Here is a 16,383-nt window from a genome sequence, read left to right on the forward strand (position 1 = left end):
ATGCCATGTGCCAGCCTGTCTCAAGTCCTCCACCATCATCCCTGTGCCCAAAAAGCCAAGGCCAACAGGACATAATGACTACAGACCCGTCTCCCTGACCTCTGTGGTAATGAAGTCTTTCGAGCGCCTGGTGCTGGCACACCTTAAATCCATCACTGACCCTCTACTGGACCCCCTGCAGTTTGCCTACAGAGCCAACAGGTCTGTGGACGATGCAGTTAACATGGCCCTCCACTTCACCCTACAGCACCTGGACTCCCCAGCATCCTATGCCAGGATCCTGTTTGTGGACTTCAGCTCTGCCTTCAATACCATCATCCCCGCCCTGCTTCAGGACAAGCTCTCCCAGCTGAACGTGCCTGATTCCACCTGCAGGTGGATCACAGACTTCCTGTCTGACAGGAAGCAGTGCGTTAAGCTGGGAACACAAGTCTCTGACTCCCGGTCCATCAGCATCGGATCACCTCAGGGCTGCGTCCTTTCTCCTTTGCTCTTCTCCCTGTACACCAACAGCTGCACCTCCAGTCATCCGTCCGTCAAACTCCTGAAGTTTGCGGACGACACCACCCTTATTGGGCTCATCTCTGGTGGAGACGAGTCTGATTATAGGTGGGAAGCGGCCAACCTGGTGACCTGGTGCAGCCAGAACAACTTAGAGCTCAATGCTCTTAAGACAGTGGAGATGGTTGTGGACTTCAGGAAGAACACAGCCCCACTCACCCCCATCACCCTGTGTGACTCCCCAGTCAACACTGTGGAGTCCTTCCGCTTCCTGGGCACTATCCTCTCCCAGGACCTCAAGTGGGAACTGAACATCAGCTCCCTCATCAAGAAAGCACAACAGAGGATGTACTTCCTTCGGCAGCTGAAGAAGTTCAACCTGCCAAAGACAATGATGGTGCACTTCTACTCAGCCATCATTGAATCCATCCTCACTCCTCCATCACCATCTGGTACGCTGCTGCCAAGGAAAAGAGCAGGCTGCAGCGTATCATCCGCACTGCTGAGAAGGTGATTGGCTGCAATCTGCCTACCCGCGAGGACCTGCACACCTCAAGGACCCTGAGGCGAGCGAGGAAGATTGTGGCCGACTCCTCCCACCCTGGACACTCCCTGTTTCAGTCACTCCCCTCCGGCAGAAGGCTGCAGTCCATCAGGACCAATACCTCACGCCACAAAAACAGTTTCTTCCCTTCCGCTGTTGGCCTCTTCAACAAGGCCAAGGGACCACACTGACTCTAATGACTTCCTGCTTAAAACACACTGCTTTTTGCACTGCATTACAAAATTGTATCTTGTACATTTGTATTTTTTTTTATATTTGTATTTTTATATTGTAAATTACGGCAACTTATATTTTATTGTATATTTAATTTAATTCTAATTCCACTTAGTACTGCTAGTTTATGTACCCTTAGTATAGATAGTTCACATATTTAAATTTTAGGTCCCTATATGTTTATTGTATGCACCTTCCTGCCAAAGCAAATTCCTTGTCTGTGCAAACTTTCATGACGAATAAATCCCATCCTGATTCTGATCTGTTGATACATTTTGCCTAGGGCGCCAGATGTGCTAGGACCGGTACTGATCGATAGGCTAGGCTACTGACCATTTACAATAAGTTGTTACGTCAATTATTAATTGTCAGCATTTATGCCATTTAGAACATACTTCATGAGTGTAAGGTGTCTTTAAGTAGCCTAACTTTATTGCTTTAGGGGAAATAGGACGAAAATATGGGGCGCAGTGGGGGAGGGAGATGCAAAACACCTGGGAACTATAGAGGGTACAATTTCTGGGGAAATTGTAGGGTGTGCTTGCTTGCGTCGGTTGCAGGTGGGTCCGTCCCCTTAAGTTTTTCCCTTCTAGTGATATTTTCAAGCATTTAGCCTACTCATATTGCATATTTCATTAAGAACACCCTTTGAAACAAGCGAACCCCCTTTGAAACAAGCTACTGTAACAACGTTGTCACTGGCAGTATTTCAGATGGAATCGCAATTCAAACAGTACTGTCTGCTACCTGAAAATATGCCCCCCAAAACGTAAATAAATTTGACTTTAACTTAGGGGGAAATGGCTTATTCAAAAGAAGTTAGCTAGAGACAAGCTAGCTGCTGTTGTTATAGCCACACTTCACTGATTGTTTGAAAGCGCCTGAATTTAGAATGTTTCTTTTGACATAAAGTTTAGCTGTGGCATTGAAAACATTACTACACACTGCCAGTGGGCGAGCCGAGTCTGACTGAGGCTAACGTCAAAACAAGCCGCGGTGTCACTCAAATTCCAAGTTTTACACAAATCACAAAAACATGCTGACCAGCTGGCTGTCTTTGCAATCGCCATATCTTTAAAACACTGCCTTCCTGAGTTTTGATGTAGAATTGACCCTGGTACGAAATTAAGAAAATACTCATCAGAGATCGACAACAGCTGACGCAATCGTCAACGGATGCTGACGTGCCTCTCACGTAGCAAACCAATAAAAGTTTTTACAGCAACCTACATTAAAATCTCACCATCTGGCTGTCTTCACAATAGTCATATCGTCATATCATTGCCCTCCTTCTGTTTTTTTGGTGTAGAATTGACCGAACTATAAAATTACGAAAATACTAGACTACTATGATGCTTGCATGGCTGCCGCCTAGGCAGTCTCACGGGCGACCCGCACTCGCTCAAATTACAAAGACTTTCACGACCTAAATAAAACATCCAAGATGGCAGTTCCACTCAAAATTGCTTTCTCAACAAAGCCCAATGGTTTGTAATTTTGGGAGTTGGCACTTTTCACTCATAATCCAAGCTCCAACTTGCGTGCTAGAACGTCTCTATCACGTTGTATCCATGCGTCGTTGCTAACGTGTGCTGACGTAGTGACGTAGGCTAGCACTGAGTACCCTTCGTTGACAGAAGGCACTTTTTGGCACAAAAACCCAATTTCTACTTAAACCATGCAACGGAACGTAAATAAAAGCAACTCAATCGCTACCAAGACGAAACTTTTGACACATAGGTTGTTTATGTAGTCCAAATATTGACTGAGGCTTAGGGGGACAAAAATAAACTAGAAAGGTACATTTCCTGAAGAAAATGTGTGTGTTTGCTGAAAGCAGTTGAAACGATTGTTTTGACGGCTTGAATAGTGAAGAATGTTTTACAAAAATCTTTAAAGAGGTATGTGCTTTAAAAACAAAATGGTGAGAAAAAGTGTTAAAAGTATATCTGTCATTGTTATGCATTGCGATATTTTCTTACTGTTGAAAATGGAGAAAAAACAGTTATGAAAAGAGTATCTTATTGACTTTCATACATTTTAAGTGTTAAAAGTATTAAAGAATGAAAGATTGAGAAACAGAAAAAAGTTTGAAGTTAGAAAAATTAGCAAACATAGTGATGAAGAGTATATTGCATAACAGTTATCAGTATCACAGCAGACAAAAGTATGTCAGCAGTATGAAGGTGAAAAAAAGTGTTGCTTTGAAACCAAAATGGTGAGACAGTGTTAAAAGTATATCTGTCATTGTTATGCATTGCAATATTTTCTCACGGTTGAAAAAGGAGAAAAAAGAGTGATGAAAAGGGTATCTTATTTAATTTCATAAATGTTAAAGCGTTATGTTAGAGACATTTTATATTTGATTTCATTCTAAACCTTTTACATTTTTAAACCCTTAGTATTAGTTAGACTTGTACACTTCTTATTTAAGATTCTTTTATGTTTAATGTGTGCACTTTCCTGCCACAGTAAATTCCTTGTCTGTGTGATGTTTCTTGGGGAATAAAACCCATTCTGAAAAGTATTAATAACTGAAAGATGTAGAAACAGAAAAAAGTTTGAACAGTGGAACAGTGAAGAGCGTTGGCCAATCGGATTGGTTCCTTGTTTCTTGTAACGTAGCAACTGTTGGTCATTGTCAACATTTCTAACCTAGAATCTAGGTTTTAGGTTCAAGATGAAGGAGAAACTAATCATGTGTGCCTGCACAACCAGTCCTGTTCAGACACTTAATTTAAAGATGACATCAAAAAAATAATCCATAGTGCAGGGTTGCCGATGTTGTCGTTGTCCCTGGTGAGTTTTTTTAATTCAATCTCGTCACATTATGTGACTTTGTTGTGCAACTGGAAAAGCTAGCTACTCTAACTCAGAATGCTGCTGCAAAAAAAGCTGAAAAAAAGTGGGTGGTAAATAAGAGCATGCTACATCTAACCAGCGGATCATTTCTTGCAAGTGTGTCAAAGTGGTATTTTTACAGACTGTATTAACACCGTAGGCGTGAATAATGCATGCATCGTCATTGTCGTCCATCTTTAGCCGAAGAAGCAATGGGAGATTTACATTTAGTCATTTAGCAGACGCTCTTATCCAGAGCAACCCCCGAGGCAAGTAGGGTGAAGTGCCTTGCCCAAGGACACAACGTCATTTGGCATGGCCAGGAATCGAACTGGCAACCTTCTGATTACTAGCCCGATTCCCTCACCGCTCAGCCATCTGACTCCTCAGATTTCCTACAGTAAGCTAGATACTGCTTCAAATTGAAAACGGAGACGATCTTTTGATTAAAGACAAGTTCCTTAACCTCTATTGTCAATATCGCCGATAAAAAGTAAATACTGTTACGAAGCATTTGTTTGTAGGTAACGAACGATAGACGTAGCTAGCTTCGCCGTTCGATGGCAGCTACAGTACTGTATGATGACAGTCGTAGCTAGAGTTGTAAGCACTCGTCACTAGAATGGCCATAACTTTAAAACAAAAGATCATATTTCAAATCTGTCTGCTGTTCTACATTGCCCACACAATTATGTATATATATCAACTCTAACATGGCCTGTATCTTGTATTGAAAGTGTTCGAAAATTAGCTCGTCTAATGTATGGTGGACTGAGAAAACATATTTGTCAAAGTAGAGTGAGCGGATGTCGTTTGAGAATTCCTACGAATTCCTAAGTTTCTTAACATCTGTGTTCAATATTGTCAAATAAAAGTAAAAACGTTTCAGTTACGAAGCCTTTGTTCGTAGTAACGCCAGCTGCAGTAAACCTTTCGTGACCCCGGTTTGGCTGTTCGTGACGGTCGGCTATGACAGTGTTGAGCCTCGACTTTTGCAGATTTTTGTGAAACTTGCTTAAAGAAAAATTATCAAGCTAGATTATGTACACTTTAAGATCAATGTACATACCTTGTTTGGCCAATTTGGTCGATTGTGGAAAAAAGTAGAACCGTTTTTAGTTATGGAGAGCCATCGCGCTAGCTTGGAATTGCGTTATCCCACTCATCACTCATCACGTCATAACTTTTAAACAAAATAGTCGATCTTAAATCTGTCTGCTGTTCTGAATTCACGACAAAAGTACGCACATTTCATACTCTAACTTATCCTCTATCTTGTAGTGAAAGTGGTTAAAAATGAGGTTTTCTAAAAAAGTAATGCAGACGGAGAAGATTTTTGTCAGAATGGCTCTTTGAAATCGTCTTGATAAAGGATGATTTGCCTAACATGATCATATCATTATTTACATCATTAGAAAGCCCTAAACTTTGTCTTCAAAATTGTATAAACAGTTCAGGTATATTATTTGAAAAAGTCTGCATATTCAGGCAGGAAAGTGTTAAACAGTGTCAAAAATTGACACGGTGAGAAACAGTTCTGTCAGTGCATGACATCACAATTGAATTTGACTTGAACATTCTGAACCATTGAAACCCATTGATTTTTTTTTGCACTTTAAACTTTAATACCTTAAAAACTTTAAAAGTTATCAATGAGAAAAGTAATAGCACACTAGAGCAGTTCAGACTTTATCAAATGAAGTTTGAACTGTGTTTCTAGCTTAAACGGTGTGAAAGGAGTAGGCGACGGAAAAAGGTGGGAGGAAAAATAAAATAATAACTAGAGAGGATACAATTTCTGGGGGAATTGTAGGGTGTGCTTGCTTGGGTCGGTTGCACAGGGGTCTGTATATTTTATATAAAAATGCATCGGGCCTACTTATTATTTATAAAGATTAAATAGATTTAAAAGCATCTTTTTTTTGCTGCTCATTTACAACTCAAAATACGAGTGAAGTGTAGAATGAAATATGATGTCTTCTCATTTCCCCTGCAAGAGGCAGCTGACAGGCTGAATCAAAACGAATACATTTGGCAGACCGCTGTAAAAATGGACCTAATCTCTATGACTTAAACGTCCTTTTAAGTTGTCCCTTCTCGTGATATTTTCAGGCATTTAGCCTACTCATATTGCATTCATTCATTAATAAAGAACCCCCTTTGAAGATTATTCTACGACTTTACCGGCAGAAGATAGAATCGCGATTCAAACAGTACCATCTGCTAACTGAAAATATGCCCCCAAAAACGTAAAAAGGCTTGACATTTATTTAGTGGAAAATCGCTCATTCATAAAAAGCTCACTGGTAGCGATCATTGTCAGTAACAACGCAAAATGCGATATAGCCCTGTGTGGAGAAGCTGCCCCGGTAAATTCTACTACTACAGTACAGTACTAGACTACTGCTGTGTTCGTCTTGGTAGCGATTGCGTTGGTTGAATTCGATTTAACGTTCCGTTGTACGGTTTAGGCTGAAATTAATTATTTTCATGAACAGATTGACAAAGTTTAGGCTGTGGCAATGAAGTTCAGGTTAGTAGTCAGATTGTTTCAACTATTGAAAGACTTTTGAGTAAGGGGAGTGCCGAACATGTTCTGTCGCCGTTTGACTTAAACAGCTGAGGAGTTTTTGTTAGCTACTCACACTAGTGTCTCGGGTAGGCTACAGCGTTGCAGTGAGCTACACTGGTTTGAAACCACAGGTAATGGTAATTTCACCAACAAATCGTTTACTAATGTCAGAATAAATCATACAACGAAAATGTATATGTGAGGAATGTTTATTTTAACGATTGAAAACAGATACATCATAGACCACTGTAGTATGTGTTGCCCGGGCAACACAGGCTAATGTCATGATGCTAATACTTCAGTGAAATAGTAGACTACTGTTTCCGAAAGTAGATGTACTTCCTTAATAATATCAGCTTATATTGTACATTACACATCACAATTGTGTGTCATATCACAAAGTAAAATGAGTAAATAGTTATCACCCTGGCCTCTTTTCTTGTGGCGTTTCTGCAGCTGCTTTGCAGTAAAGCTATAGTTAGCCTAGCTATCCCCCAAGTTAACAGATGCGAAACGAATGTTCTGCCAAAGGTAGTCACGAGTGTTTTCGTGACGTTAGTGACGCAGTGACGTTAGTAACGTCAGTGACTGTGGCTAGCAAATTAGCCACCGTTAGCTTCACTTTTCGCCACAAAAACTTAACTTAAGCCCAAACCATGCAACGGAACGTAAATTCCAATAGAAGCAACTCAATCGCTACCAAGACTAAACTTTTGACACCTACGTTGTCTATGTAGGCCAAATATTGACTGAGTTTTAGGGGGGCAAAAAGAATAATAATAATATATATGTGAGAGAACAAAGGTTGTGCCGTTGCCGAAGGCAAAGCACACCCAATAACTAGAGAGGGTACAATGTCTGGGGAAATTGTAGGGTGTGCTTGCTTGCGTCGGTTGTACAGGGATTTTACTGCCATTTTTACAACTGATATTCATGTATATTTTATATAAAAATGCATAGGGCCTACTTATTATGCATAAATATTACATAGATTGAAAAGCACCTTTTTTTGGCTGCTCATTTACAACTGAAAATACGAGTGAAGTGTAGAATGAAATATGATGTCTTCTCATTTCCCCTGCAAGAGGCAGCCTCATAGCTGAATCAAAACGAATACATTTGGCAGACCGGTGTAAAAATGGACCTAATCTCTATGACTTAAACGTCCTTTTAAGTTTTCCCTTCTCATGATATTTTCAGGCATTTAGCCTACTCATATTGCATTCATTCATTAATAAAGAACCCCCTTTGAAGATTATTCTACGACGTTACCGGCAGAAGATAGAATCGCGATTCAAACAGTACCATCTGCTAACTGAAAATATGCCCCCAAAAACGTAAATAAGCTTGACATTTATTTAGTGGAAAATCGCTCATTCATAAAAAGCTCACTGGTAGAAAATTTGTAGAAAGTTATAAGCTGAAGCTTCAAAGCAACCGGAAGGTATTTTTGAAAGTGGCTGGAGCAGCATTCCAACAATGATTTGAAAGGATTTACCATTACTTTTAAAGGGAGAATAATTTGCACAAAAACCTTAATATTTTAACAAGTATAAAAGTGAGAAATTAGAAAATACCCGCAAGCTGAAAGCTGAAATGAATTTCAAAAATGTGTGAGTCACACAAAAGAGGCAGTGTGGAAGCTGAACTGCATCATCTAACAAAGCTAAGAGCTAAAATAGCCTACAATGCGGGAGAAGCTGAAAGCTGAACTGTTAAACAGAAGAAGAAGTAGGCTAGCTAGTCGTAACAAGAATATTATCGTTTTAACAGCTGAAATTATAGTTGGTATAGTAATAGCAGTAGCAGATGTAGCCTACCATTGAGTGTGTTTACTCGGCTTTCTTAGTAGGATTCAATGTGTTGATGGAATGAAACATACAACAGTAGGGCCGATACAGGAAGACACGGCGACACTTTGTTGCAGAAGGATGATGGTGCAAGTTTTGTCCGTGGAGCATACAACGATTAATAAAAAAGAATCGTGTAGACGCGTTTATTGAGTAATCGCATAACTAACTAGAGAGGGTACAATTTCTGGGGAAATTGTAGGGTGTGCTTGCTTGAGTCGGTTGCAGGTGGGTCAGTGTTATGGAAAAATTCTAGTGGCACTGTGTAGATTTGAATAGTCAAGAGATGGCGGTTTCAATAAATTTATTTTGCTTGTACAAATTAAGAATTAACAAATTACTTTGTGATCAGTCATAACGAAGGAGGTGCTAGCCACAGGTCGTTCGCAAGAGTGATGAAGAACAACCCCAAAACCCTGCCTTATATAAACTTTAGATCAAATGGTTCTTCTGATGGTCAATCCATCAATGTAGCAAACTCTGTGATTGGTCAGCACTGCTCAGTGACAGTTTGACTCCATACCAAGTGTCCCACAGTTCTTTGATGTGGCATCTCTCCCCAAATCAGTAGATAGTAAAGCCACAGGAGTTCACCAGTCAAATGGTCAACCCTCCTTTGTGTGGACATCTTCAAACAAGTATTTAATTAACACCACCCATGCAACAGGAAGGGTCAGAGCAGCTTGATCAGTTCATCTATCTTAAACTGCTCCCTCAGATCACAATAACAATACAATTGAATCCACATTGTCTCCAGACCAGCTGTCTCATCCTCCCCAGGTGTCATAAACTGCAAATGGCATCTCTACCAAATGGAGTTGATTCAACATTCATTGTATCAAGCTTCTCAACCAACTTTAAAACACACACATTATAACTGTATTCCAAATTTCCACCACAATTCCACTCTTTTTTTTTTTTTTTTACAATACCATAAACCCAAACAGTTAATCAAGAAAAATAAAATTCAAACATTAACATAAGAAATGCCATTCCCAAGACAAAACCCATTGTAGCCCGTACACCACAAAGTCCAGGTTGTCGGAACGGATGCCATGGTCGTGCATCCGTAGTGACCATCTTCAGTTGGCTGCAGGCAAACTTCTTTCAGGCGGTGTAGTCTAGTCGAACCGATTGCAAACGACGATCAAATAGCTCAGGGCAACTTTCAACGACACTGCACTTTGCATACAGCTCGGAAATTGCCTTGGTACTACGCAGAACGCGTATCCTCTGTTTCCGTCTCCAGACAAGGTGCACGCTTACAATGGTTAGCGTGTATCCACGTTGCTCTTCCCTCCGATCTTAACCGCCGGATTAGTCTTAAGGAAAATCTGGTATGGCCCCGTCCACCTTGGGTTTTACCAGGCGTTTCAGGTCCAGCAGTATGATATCAAACCCTCACAGTCCTATCACAAAGCCAAACTACTGAAGCTAAAGACACAAAACCATAAAACCCCCATAGTCACTCTCTGTTTGGATCAGTCAGTCATCAGTCGGTCATAAATTCCTAAACGTCATCTCTTCCTCTCTAAGAAGCCTGCACTTCCCTTAAAGAATCTATAACAAATGTTGTATCAAGGTCACACAACAATTTTCCTCAAAAGAGTCCTGTAAGCCCAAATTTGTCAAGTTAGGCTCATCCGGACATAGCAACATCATCTCATCATTTCCTGTAAACATATCAACATCAAAAAAATATTCTAGTTAGTTCATCAATGCATGCAGGCAATCTTGAAACTGCTCCAGCTAGTATCAGCACTAGCATTTTCCCTGTGAAATAATCATCATTGTTAGAGTGAGCCCCACATTTGCATAGAGCAAGTTGTGTCCCAGATGAAACTAAGAAACTTCCTGTTTCCATACCTTTCCCAAAATCATATGTAACACCAATGATGTATTTTACTATCAGTAAATATTTTAACTCTTTTCCCTTTTATGAATTAACAAGCTTACACTGAAGCAACCAACTTTTGAACCAATTTGTATAAAATAAAACTATTTTAGAAAACAACCAAATTACGAATAACCTCAACCTTTAGTCTCTTATTATCTTTTCTTCAAAAAACCTTTAGGAACAGTTCAAATGAATACCTTTATATTTCAGATTCCCTCTAATTTTTTTGGTATTTAAATTCACCAAATCAAATCTCTCTTTTTTTCCAAGACATGAGGAAAAGTAACAACACTACCCCAAACCAGAATTTAATCTGTATGATTCCAAAATGAAACATAAAATGTTCTTATTGTAACCATTAGCCAAACTTATACCCCATCTATATTTCTATATAGGTTAGATAGGTAGAACTTCATAACTTGCTTTGGCTGCAGTCCAGAACAAGCTACTTAGTTAAAACCATCACAACCACAATTTATCAGACTTAATGAGTCTTCCCAAATTATCTCAAAACCAAGTTATAATAACCCTCTTTATGAACCAATACCATAATAAAACAACCTCATCACAGCCTAACTGTTTATCCCAAAATATTGTACCATGCCCTGATAAAACTCTCAAAGAAAACTTAAAATCTAATTACAGTCAAACTCCAAACAAAGGTACATTGTAATTATTTTCTCTTTCTCATTTCATAACCACATTGCATCTAAAACCTTTATCAAAACTCTCAAAACCTCTAGATTTTAATATTCTGATTTAAAACGTTTGCCCATATACCTCTTCAAACATATGCATAGTTCCCTTTTCAGAACATCAAAGTGTTTAAACCAAACATCTCTTCACATCCACAAAACGTTCTCTTGTTTCATTAAATCCATGTTAGCACACTTAAAACTGCTCTTAGAATAAGTAATTCATGCTAGAATTACGCTACGACTCGCAATCACATCAATCAAACAATGCCCTTAAGACAAAAGAAAATATAAACTCTCCCTTTTTCTTTTTAAACCTTTAAATTCACAATTTAACATAAACCCGTAAAACAAAACCTTATTCTTTTAACTCCTCAAAAGTCTTATTAAAGCATGTAATGTATACACCTTTAAATATTCCCATATTTACCAGCCATCTTAATTACTCTTTGTTAGTACTCAATGAATCAACTCAAATAAACAATGTCTATCAGCGCGCTCTGGAACAAAGCAAAAACTCTCAACCTTTTCTTTTCTCTTTTAAACAACACAGATGGTTGGCGTTTACCATCTATTCACTTAATTTTGCTAGAGTATAACTTTTCCAATCCAATTAGAACTAATTTATGAACCAGGGGTCTAATTTCTGCATTTTTATGGATACCATCACAGATTTTCCGCTCGTAAATACAAGTTCTGGTCTGAAAGGCTTTAAAACCTCCCTGTTTGGCTAGGAATTAGAACAAATGTTAATCATACATTCGTAAACCACCAAACTTCGAATTCATCTAAACTGACACATCTTTCACCATTAATACTCACATAATTATGCAGAATTACACCCTCTGGGATCACCTTTGTAAAACTCAACGTAACGGGACTCTTTTTTTAGCCCCCACCTTTCCTCGGAATTTCTGAAACTCATTTAAAATGTCCTCAAACAAACAAAAACCTTGTTAGCAAATGTCTCAAAATACTCATCACCCAACATATTTCAAAAGTAACCAAATTAATATGTAAAATTCGCTCCAAATTTATCTATTTCTCAAAATTTTCGTCTTAGTCAATTTCTCAATTTCCATCTGTGCATGCGTCATGCGGTTACTCATCCTGGATCTCAAATATCAAGCTGCAATTCCTTTACTAGCCTGTTACCCGCCTGTCAGTCTGTTAGTTTGTTAGCTAATGTCGTTGCCATAGTTGCAATTCAACTTCCTGGACTCTCAGTTGTCTCAGGACAGAGCAAAATGCACTTCCTCCACGTTTTCAGCATTAGCCATTAGCCAACAAAGTCACAGCCTGGATTTTTTTTCTTAGATCCCAGCAATCCTAGCAATTTGTAAAAGACTTGGTTCACAGACAGCGGACTGGCAAATTCGCTAGAATCATGTCAGCCTTCGGATTTCTTTCTAGGGTCAATTCTACCCTCTTACAACATAACCAATTACCCATAGTTATATTTACAACAGAACCTTTACAATTCTATCAACCATTAGTACTATTTTAATTTCAACATAAAAATTTGGCTCCGAAATGTACATATGCACCTAATATCACTCGTCAGAGAATTACAGTTTACCCATGTATTAGCATTCTGGTTGGACAAAGCTTCAACTTCAAGTCCATTTAAATAGGTAAATATGAATACCACCAAACCCAACACATTTCAACAAATCATCTCAGCAGCAATAAACACACATATGTAGTACCTTTGCCCTTAACAACAATCGCAATTCAGTCTCTCGAACTAGTTCCCCTTGTATACACTTCAGTCCCTCGGACTGGCTCAATCTTTCTAATCACTTCATAACCCTTTACATATTTCTTTAAACAACAGTAACATCTGTGAACTCCCACAAAATAAAAAACCATCGAACATTTCCAGACATAAACAAAAATATTCCTTAAACAACATAACATTTCCGTTTGAACACATAACTTTCTATAAAAGTTTCAATAACCCCGGGATTGTAATTCTTAAAATGAATACCGCTTTTGTTGCCAAAATTGGCCTTTTACCAATTACCCTACCCAAAAAACGAAATTTCCAGCGCATTATTCAATATCGAATCAAGCTCATAATATAGAAAATCGGTCTGTACATAATTTCCAAATCAAGAGTATGGCAACTCACAATATTTTCTTAAGTTTGACAAAGAAACAGAAACACACATCTGTTTTCCAACCAATATATTTCTTAATTCAACCTCAAATTCTCTCTTTTTTTTTTTTTTTTGGCACTCATGACGGGTGTGGGCCACTGCACGCAGAATGAGCTTCAATGAAAGAATCAACTTTCGCTAGGCTCAAGCGCATGCGCCTCTTTTCAAGTGGAGAATTCAGTCAAATAATTAATATTAGCATTTTCAAAACAGAATGTCTCCGTCTTCAAAAACACACATCTCCGGACATTCACGTACATTCTGCTCAAATTCCCACAATTAAAGCATGCATTTTGTATTGACCATACCTAGCAATTCGTGCTGGCCTACATGTTTTTCAACAGCATGTCAACACGCTCTGCATTAGCTTTGACCAACATAGCCCACAACATTATTTATTCCAAACACAACAGGGACTCAAACCCTTTGTACCGGAGAGGACTTTAACCTCTCCTTCTTTGAAACGCAAAATAATAAGTATAGGCAATTGCAAGTCAAAGCACAAGCCGCAATCTTTGGGGGAATCCAAAGCAAATCTATAAACAAATTCCAGGATCCTACTTTCTTGACCTTTCCTAGATATAACCGGCTGTCAGAAGACATCGGAGTCATAGAGAAATGGCAAATGTCTGACCTCATGTTTGTATTCTGTTCTCGCATTCCCGCAAAACCTCATGCGCCTGCGCATCCTGCCGCAAAACTGCGGATGAACCACGGCGAAATTTGTTTGCGGAACAGCCAGAAAATCTCAATCGAGAATCTGTGGGGAAATAGATGAAAAATTCCCCACACTATTCTGTCCTAATATTTCTTTATCTCTAACTCTACCTGCCTCCATCCAATCAGAAAAGCTCTCCAATCAGGCTAAAATCCATTCTTTTCTCCACTTAAACTTATTTCGCAATTCAATAAGGTCCTTAAAACAAAACGACCCCACACTCGAAAATCCACATTTATCAATCCATATTTTCATTTGCAAAAAACTATCGTTACCATACTTTTGTTTCATGTAATCGATGTTTGGACAGGTCAATTCTGCCTCCAGACCATTCATTTTTTAGAATTACAATCCTTAAACCAACAATACATTTAGTCATTTAGTAGACGCTCTTATCCAGAGCGACTTACAGTAGACAACAATGACAACAATAACCAACGACGGAAAATAAAGACACAATTACTACCCCTTTTCTTTTCTAAAAAAAAATTAATTCCGACTTCACAACTTTCAATGAAAATATACCCCAACTGCACACAAATTACAAATATCCAAACCGAAAAATAATTAACATTTAGATTTTTGCAATTTGTATACAGCTTGAATAGTAGACACCATTAGTTACTCATACTTCTTTTAACTTCAAAAAACATAACTTGCAATTTAAACAAAAAATGAACACGCGCGTTTACTAATTTTGAAATTTCATAGATCAGGCCTCCTTTCCTTTTTTTTTCTAAAACACTCTCAGCTGGTTACCAATTTCTCTTTAATCTTTACCAATTTACTCTTTACCAATTTAATCTTTACCAATCCTCTAAAGTATACTTTTTACCATTTTACTCTTGGGACTCAGAAATCAATACATTTCCTGACCCAATTTCCCAGGGCCTTAAAGACACACAACACGATATCACGTGTGAATTATTATCCTTTATGCGCTCGTCAGCACATTTCCTGCATGCTTTTTGTACGACTCTAACGTAACGGGACCAACGTTCCAATGTTCTCCCAATTTGTACGACTTGCACGTACAGGACACAGCTCTCCTCCGGTCTCTGCCCAATTACTAACTTAACCGAATTATTGACAATAGTCTAAACAACACACATTTAGACAACTCAAATCACACGGCGACCAAAAGAATATCTCACCGGTTCTTTCAGGATCCCGCGTCAGCCACAAAACGTCCAACGGGCGCCCCCCTGGCCCTGCTGTCTCACGCATGGCGGAAGGAAAGGCGGCTTTTTGCCGGAAGATCAATTCGCCGAGGGGAGCTGCCTGCCGAACGCCGTAGACTAATCAAGGATCCCCTTACGGGCCACCAAGATGTTATGGAAAAATTATAGTGGCACTGTGTAGATTTGAATAGTCAAGAGATGGCGGATTCAATAAATTTATTTTGCTTGTACAAATTAAGAATTAACAAAGTACTTTGTGATCAGTCATAACAAAGGAGGTGCTAGCCACAGGTCGTTCGCAAGAGTGATGAAGAACAACCCTAAAACCCTGCCTTATATAAACTTTAGATCAAATGGTTCTTCTGATGGTCAATCCATCAATGTAGCAAACTCTGTGATTGGTCAGCACTGCTCAGTGACAGTTTGACTCCATACCAAGTGTCCCACAGTTCCTTGATGTGGCATCTCTCCCCAAATCAGTAGATAGTAAAGCCACAGGAGTTCACCAGTCAAATGGTCAACTGTCCTTTGTGTGGACATCTTCAAACAAGTATTTAATTAACACCACCCATGCAACAGGAAGGGTCAGAGCAGCTTGATCAGTTCATCTATCTTAAACTGCTCCCTCAGATCACAATAACAATACAATTGAATCCACATTGTCTCCAGACCAGCTGTCTCATCCTCCCTAGGTGTCATAAACTGTAAATGGCATCTCTACCAAATGGAGTTGATTCAACATTCATTGTATCAAGCTTCTCAAACAACTTTAAAACACACACATTATAACTGTATTCCAAATTTCCACCACATCCGTCCTCTAAGTTTTTCCCTTCTAGTGATATTTTCAAGCATTTAGCCTACTCGTATTGCATATTTCATTAAGAACACCCTTTGAAACAGCTGCGAACCCCCTTTGAAACAAGCTACTGTAACAACGTTGTCACTGGCAGTATGGAATCGCGATTCAAACAGTACCGTCTGCTAACTGAAAATATGCCCCCCAAAACTTAAATAAGTTTGACATTAATGTAGGGGGAAATGGCTAATTCAAAATAAGTTTGCTAGAGGCAAGCTAGCTGCTGTTGCTCCACATTTCACTGATTGTTTGAAAGCGCCGGAAATGAGAATGTTTCTTTTGACATAAAGTTTAACTGTGGCATTGAAGACAGTACTACACTGAAAAAA

Source organism: Osmerus mordax, chromosome 4 (genome assembly GCF_038355195.1).
Source record: "Osmerus mordax isolate fOsmMor3 chromosome 4, fOsmMor3.pri, whole genome shotgun sequence".
Taxonomy (NCBI): domain Eukaryota; kingdom Metazoa; phylum Chordata; class Actinopteri; order Osmeriformes; family Osmeridae; genus Osmerus; species Osmerus mordax.